The sequence below is a fragment of the Pinus tabuliformis genome, chromosome X, assembly GCF_031772625.1.
Source record: "Pinus tabuliformis cultivar Carrire ecotype Pingquan chromosome X, CPIR1, whole genome shotgun sequence".
In the NCBI taxonomy this organism is placed as follows: Eukaryota; Viridiplantae; Streptophyta; class Pinopsida; order Pinales; family Pinaceae; genus Pinus; species Pinus tabuliformis.
The window spans coordinates 1,137,641,464-1,137,648,061 of record NC_142308.1 but is presented as its reverse complement, the minus strand read 5'-3'; positions in this window follow the sequence as shown (position 1 = coordinate 1,137,648,061).

The window sequence follows — 6,598 nt, the reverse complement described above, 5'->3', positions numbered from 1 at the left end:
GCTCCAGTTTCATGTTTGGCCCTAAGTTCATTGAGCAGGTGGATATGGAACTTGGTTCTCATCAACATCTCTTCTGAAATCTGATAATCCATATCTGCCAAGGCTTGCCATTCCAAGTTCCTTTGAGGGGCATTCAAAGGCTGAACATTTAGTACTACAGGTGTCTCCATTGCAAAAGAGGATTCTGATTTAAGTGTAAAGTGGTTTCAATTGAGCAGGACAGTATAGAGGAGTGTCTCTTTACCAGGGAGGTGAATTTATGAGGAACAGAGAGTAGTTCTGATAAACAGCAATTGAAATACTGTTTGAAGTTTAAATAAGACCAATGCCTGGCCTCACTCTGTCTTTCTCAGCAGGTAAATTCAGTTTAAATGAGTCTTTCGCGAATGCGCGAACAGAGTATGGTTTTTGGTGAAAATGCAGGCAAACAAGGCTCAGCTAGTGTTTTTCGAGTTCACAATTGTAAATGGGGCCAGGCGCAAGTGTTTCTGCCGGTCAATTATATGTTTTTTCATAAATTTAATCGTCCTTGGCAATTTACAGACAAAACCAGGTGAAGGAAGGATTTTCAAGGATAAATACCTGGCTTTCAGAGAGTAATGGAGAGGAATGCAGGTGAAAATGGTGTGCTAGCGGTCTCCTGGTCGAGTTCTGCAGGTTGGTGCACTGTTGGACGTGGGAAAAACATGCAGGAGCAACAAACGTTTTTGCAGAAAAGAGCCAAAAAACCCGAATTTTGGCTATAATATTGATTTTTCAGACTTTTGGCGCGCTTTTCTGGTGACGTCAGGATGACGTCATCGGTGGGGTCAGGGCCGGGCGACGTCAGCATGACGTCATCAGGTGAGGTGACAGGCTCTGAGTGGTCCAGGGGATGATGAAGTGGCAAGACACATTGGCAGAAGGTCGGGCGTAGCGGTTGACACGATGGCAGGGTGGCAATGACGTGGGATGACGTGGGAGTGACGTTGGACAGGCGGGATGACCGAAACCGGAAGCGGTTAGCGGTTTTATATCGCACCGCTTATGATACGGACGAGGTATTTGTCAGGCGTACCTCCGATGCGCTGTGGGGAAGACGCGTGGCGACCGAATGACGTATCCCTTCTGATAGATATCGGAAGGTATCTGTCCGCCATCAAAGCCGCTCCGATATCACTGAGGGCCGTCGGATCTCATGGGCCCGATCCGACGGTTGACGGGGGGGGGGGGGTAAGGTGCTCGACCGGTACGGGGTAATTGGCAGACGTCGGAGCCGCTCCGACATGGATGAGAGCCGTTGGATTAGAGGCTCTCAATCGGACGGCTGTCGGATCAATGAAATGATCGGCCGATACGGAAGGGGCGGGGTTTATTTTAATATTTATTTCGGGATCTGTGCTCGGCGGAAAACCTTAGGGTATGGGTTTTTGTAAGGTTTTTCGGTGTATTTGGAAAATCCCATATATGCGCCAACTTTGGTTAAGCGGCTAAAGTGGGTTTTTTTGGATTTTTTCACAACTTCAAAGGGTTTTAGGGGTAAGAAGGGGTTTTATAGGGTTTTTCTTTGCAAATGATGGTTTGATGAGTGGAATGACTTGAAACAAGGGGGTGAGAGGAGGTATAGGTTCATCAAAGTGACCAGATGTCATTTTGATTCCTTTTTCAGAGAACATATGGCTATAATGCCAAGGGGAGGGATATTTATACAAAATTTGGGGTTTATACACCATGGTGTTAATACTAGTAGGGGAAAGGTGATATAGGGGATTTATGTAGTAGAGTTAGAGTTAATATGGATGAGGGGGGTGAATGAAGGGAGAAAATACTAAGCTTTTTTGTGAAACACTTAGCTTAAAGAGTAGATCAAAATGAAAAGATTTTTACACAAGAAATGTGGCTTTTGAAGGAACATGAAGCACCATGAAACCATAATCTTCTTCCATGAATCTCAGCTGATGAGGGAGTGTTAGTAATGAAATGAAAGGGGAAGAAGGGAGGTTAGACATGCTTCCTGCTTGCTGCAACTTGATGAAGAAGAACTCCTTCTCAATTGATTGACTTTGCTTTGGTAAACAAAGTTAACCCACCTGCAATGGTAAAGATAACCTTTCTGCAACCCCAACTACTTACCCAGCTACTTGCCTAGCATTTTTTATTTCTTCTTGGAGGGTGCACTTGGACTTGCAGACCCTTACCTGCCTTTTCTTTTCTCTGGCTTTTTCTCTTGTTTTTTCTATCTACTTCTACCCTTATTTCTTCCAAGGTCCCAGATTAAGCTGTTGGGAGCCTTTTCTTCTCTACCTGAACTACCTGTCTGCCAAGATTAAACAGTTTGGACAGACTCCTTTCTCTATTCTACAACTGAAAATTTAAACCATGGAATGATCCAGATTAGACTGTTGGAACATCCATCAAAATTTAAGTCCATACCAAGCTATAAGCACAGATTGGATTCTTATGGAAATATGTGATCTTTGAATCATCAAAGCAGAGCATATTTGGACCTTTCATAGCCAATCATGAAATATGAAACCTATTGGTATAGGTAGCTACCATGCATGACGATTAAATGAAGGGGGGGTCTGCAATTTGTCATTTTGCAGATTGGGTCCCAAAGTCTTCGACCATGCCTCGTCACATCCACCTGGATCGACTACACCTGAACCACATGTCATATTGCGCAATGTTTAAACCATGTCACCACAACTCTTTGTCACAAAGTTGTTGATGTCATGTTGTCATCAACATGCCATAAGGAATCCTCTGATGCTACCATGTGTCGTATGGAAATAGGCCACTTGGCCATCCAAAAGCTCCAAAAATATTTTCCATGTGTCACATTTAAGAGGCACAATGTCATCATACTAGTTGGGTCATTACCATTTGTACACCAACTCATTTTCCAACTCATCCTCATCATCTAGTCATGATCCTCCATATGTCAACACTGCCACCTATCACTGGTATGGAACAAACTATGCTATCCATTATTTCTCAGTGATTTCCTTTGTTAAATTTTTAGAGGGACAAATGTTGAAATATAAAGTTTTACACTAGAACCAGGAGAAAAGCATGGAATTGTGAACTAATGAACCTCCAATGAAAATCTATATCCTGGAATTTTCAAGTTTTACATATTGCAAAACATTCAAGATGGGTGGATGCTCGAATTTAAATTTTTCAACGGGAATCCAGAGAAATGTGGAATTATGACTTGTCTTCAAAACTAAATTCAGATCTCGGTCATTTTTTATTTTTCAAAAGTGTTGACCACTTGATTTCTTGGATATTTGGATATCCAGATGTGTTTGTCTCTTGTATGTCCTTCTTGACCCAGATAAGTCAAAATGAATCTAGATGTCTGGATCTTCTATCCACGTGCCAAATTGTTCGCACCCCAGATTGTTTGTATGTGCCTCGATAATTTTGCCTCAACTTACTTGCCAAACATGCCTTCACTTCAAACCTTGGTTTCTCATCAACTCTTAGAAGTCTACTAAGTGTTATATACCATTGAAAATGTTTTTGAGAGGACTACACAATGAAACACTTAGTTTTCCCATTTCAATTGAGACATTAAGGAAAAAATGCTTACAAAGCTTCAAAGCTATAAACTCCATTTTTAACTCACCAAACTCCCCCTAAACTTGACACAAATAAACATGAATGACAACACTAAAAACTTTAACATCAATAACAATATTACAATATTACTAGAAAATTTTACATAGCTAATATCCATATATATTTTAAATTATATTGATAGATAATACACATTTATACATTAAAATAAATAAATAAAATTCTTCTACATTAAATATAGAATACAACACAACATTCTATAATTTTTAATCACTTGTTTCCAAACTTATGCCGGGTTTTCTCAATGTAAATATTGTTTCGATCTTTTATTCGAAGTTATCAGTCACAAAATTTGGATTACACAGAATGACATTCGTTATATATATACCTTTTTCATATTGGAATATATATATATATATATACCTTTTTCATATTTTCCAATTCAAAAGTCTGTGTACTAAGCCCACTTGTTTTCTCAATTTGATTTAAAAATTATTATGGCTTTCCACTTTTTCCAATTCACTGAATGCATCTTTAATGACTCCTACCGATATTGGGAATGCTCGTCTCGCATAGTGACGTTCTTACCCTGCTCGTCCCGTTCAACACGGCGATCTGAATGTCATTTCTATTTTTTCGCCAAACAACTTAAAGGACATTATAGTTATAAATAATTTGTTGAATTTAAACGTAATCCAGTGATTTCACGTTTTTTTATATATTCCTGCACACATTTTTTTTAAATCATTATTTTCAAAGTAATAGGAGAGATAGAAACATATAATCTCTTACCAAGTAGAGATTAAAAATGCCACTATAAAATTTTAGGCCCATGATGTGTGATTCTATCCATATTCGTTGACATGTGTTTTTTAAAATATAAATAAAATATTTTTTAAGTAAAAAAAATGGTATTTATATTAAAAAGAATATGCATGTTTATTTAAAGTTTTAATTAAAAGTATGATAAAACATCAATAATGTTAATCTTATTATGGTCACTAGATTTATTGTTGATATTACATCAGAATGTGCTAAAAAGTTTCACTCGCTTTTAGTCATAAATAAAATATTTTGATATACACATTACATAATATAATTTCATATAAAGTAATTAAAATTACAAAAAAAGTGTAAGATTTTTAAATCTTACACTTTTCAAAAGTATTTCAAAACAAGTCTTAAATAAACTATTTGAAGATTTATGTTAACTAATTTTTGTAATCAACTTAATGTATATCTATATATAAAAAGAAAATGTTAAAAGAAAATATTTTATGTTGTATATAATAGAATATTCAATGTTTTCCTCCAAGGTAAGGAAACATGATAATGACCCAAGACCTAGAGGCATCTTGCATGAGCAAAAGCCTGCCCCCTTATGGACTACCAACATATTATTCCAGGTGCTTTGGTTTTCCTTGAATAAGGGTGATGAATCAACCCGCATTCACAGATAGTAGCAAGAGATGGTTTTCCTCTACTCGTTTGACAATTCAGTACTAGTTTGACAAGTGAGTTATGATATATTTTCCTACTATTTATAGAATAAAATATAATTTAAAGTTAAAAAATAAATAGAAATATCAAAGTACCTCTTAATAAGAATAATAAGAGGGAGATGTGTAATCCATGCAACTCTTAATATAAAATTAATATGTAACTTTAAAAATATTGATAGTACTAATAATAATAAATAGGATTTAATTCCTACTTAAATGTCCAACCACCATATCCACCCCAATGAATGAAACAATATTAACTTGGAAACCCTAAGGAGTAGTCGATGTGCATTGTAGTATTGCAGATGTGTTGTTGGTTGGCATTGAGGTCAACCTGGTTCTATGGGTTGTAGGTGAGTTAGTTATGCATGTGCATGTGTGGCTGCAAGTGGCTTGTGTATGGTGGAGATGTGATGGATGGTCCTTGGCATGTCTACTAGCTTATAATAGCTTGGAGATGTGATGATCCTCTTTATCATGTTGTTACCTATAGGTATTGATGGTTACTACAAGAGTTAGAGTTGAGAAGCCCTATTGGTTTGGTCTCCATGGTCTCCATGTTTAGGATTAGGCCTCCTACGGTTGATGATGTTATACCTTAGGTTTGGAGAGGATATACATGTGTCAATGCATTCTTGAGACAATTGTAAATGTGTTCGAGGATGTCTAACATGAATTGGAGCTGCATATTTGATGAGCCTCGAATTGGGTAACTTATTGGGCTTATTTTTCCTAATTGTCCTTGTTCAATCCTCCATTTTTCATAGATTATGCATGTTTTTTTAGTATGTTTATGTTATTTGAACGGATAAGGGCGGTCACTCTACCAAGGAGGCTAATACGTGCTTATTTCAAGTTTTTTGGACAAATTTTGGAGCAAAACCAAGCAATTATGGGCTATGTGACAGCGAAGATTGAGGTGAGGATTCGTAGGGAGGTTGTCTCTTGGGCTCATTTTGCCTAATTGTCCTTGTTCAATCCTCCACTTTTCATAGATTATGCATGTTTTTTTAGTATTTTTATGTTATTTGAACGAATAAGGGTGGTCACTCTACCAAGGAGGCTAATACGTGGTTATTTCAGGTTTTTTGGACAAATTTTGGAGCAAAACCAAGCAATTATGGGCTAGGTGACAGCCAAGATTGAGGTGAGGATTGGTAGGGAGGTTTTCTCTGGCATTAAATGGCCCTTCCTTGAAATCTCCACCCTCAACTCCGAGCTCAACAGGCCACCAAAACGAATTCTAAAGGCAGCCGAGCAGCTTTGGGAAGAGTGACTGTTTACTAGCAGTTGGAACAACCGAGTCCCTTGAATTTAGGAGGGCTGCTAGGCCCCTCGTAGTGTATAAATAGGAAGGCCTCAGCCTTCATAGTTTACTTTTGGAACTGTTGGTATTTGCACTATAGTGTTGTCCTTTTCTCAGCTTGTTTTCTTGTAGCTACTGCTGTATAACTTTCTTGTGATGATTATTTTTGAGTAATGAGAAGCAGCTTTACTTGGCATCAGATCTGAGTCCTTTATAGGAGCCTGCA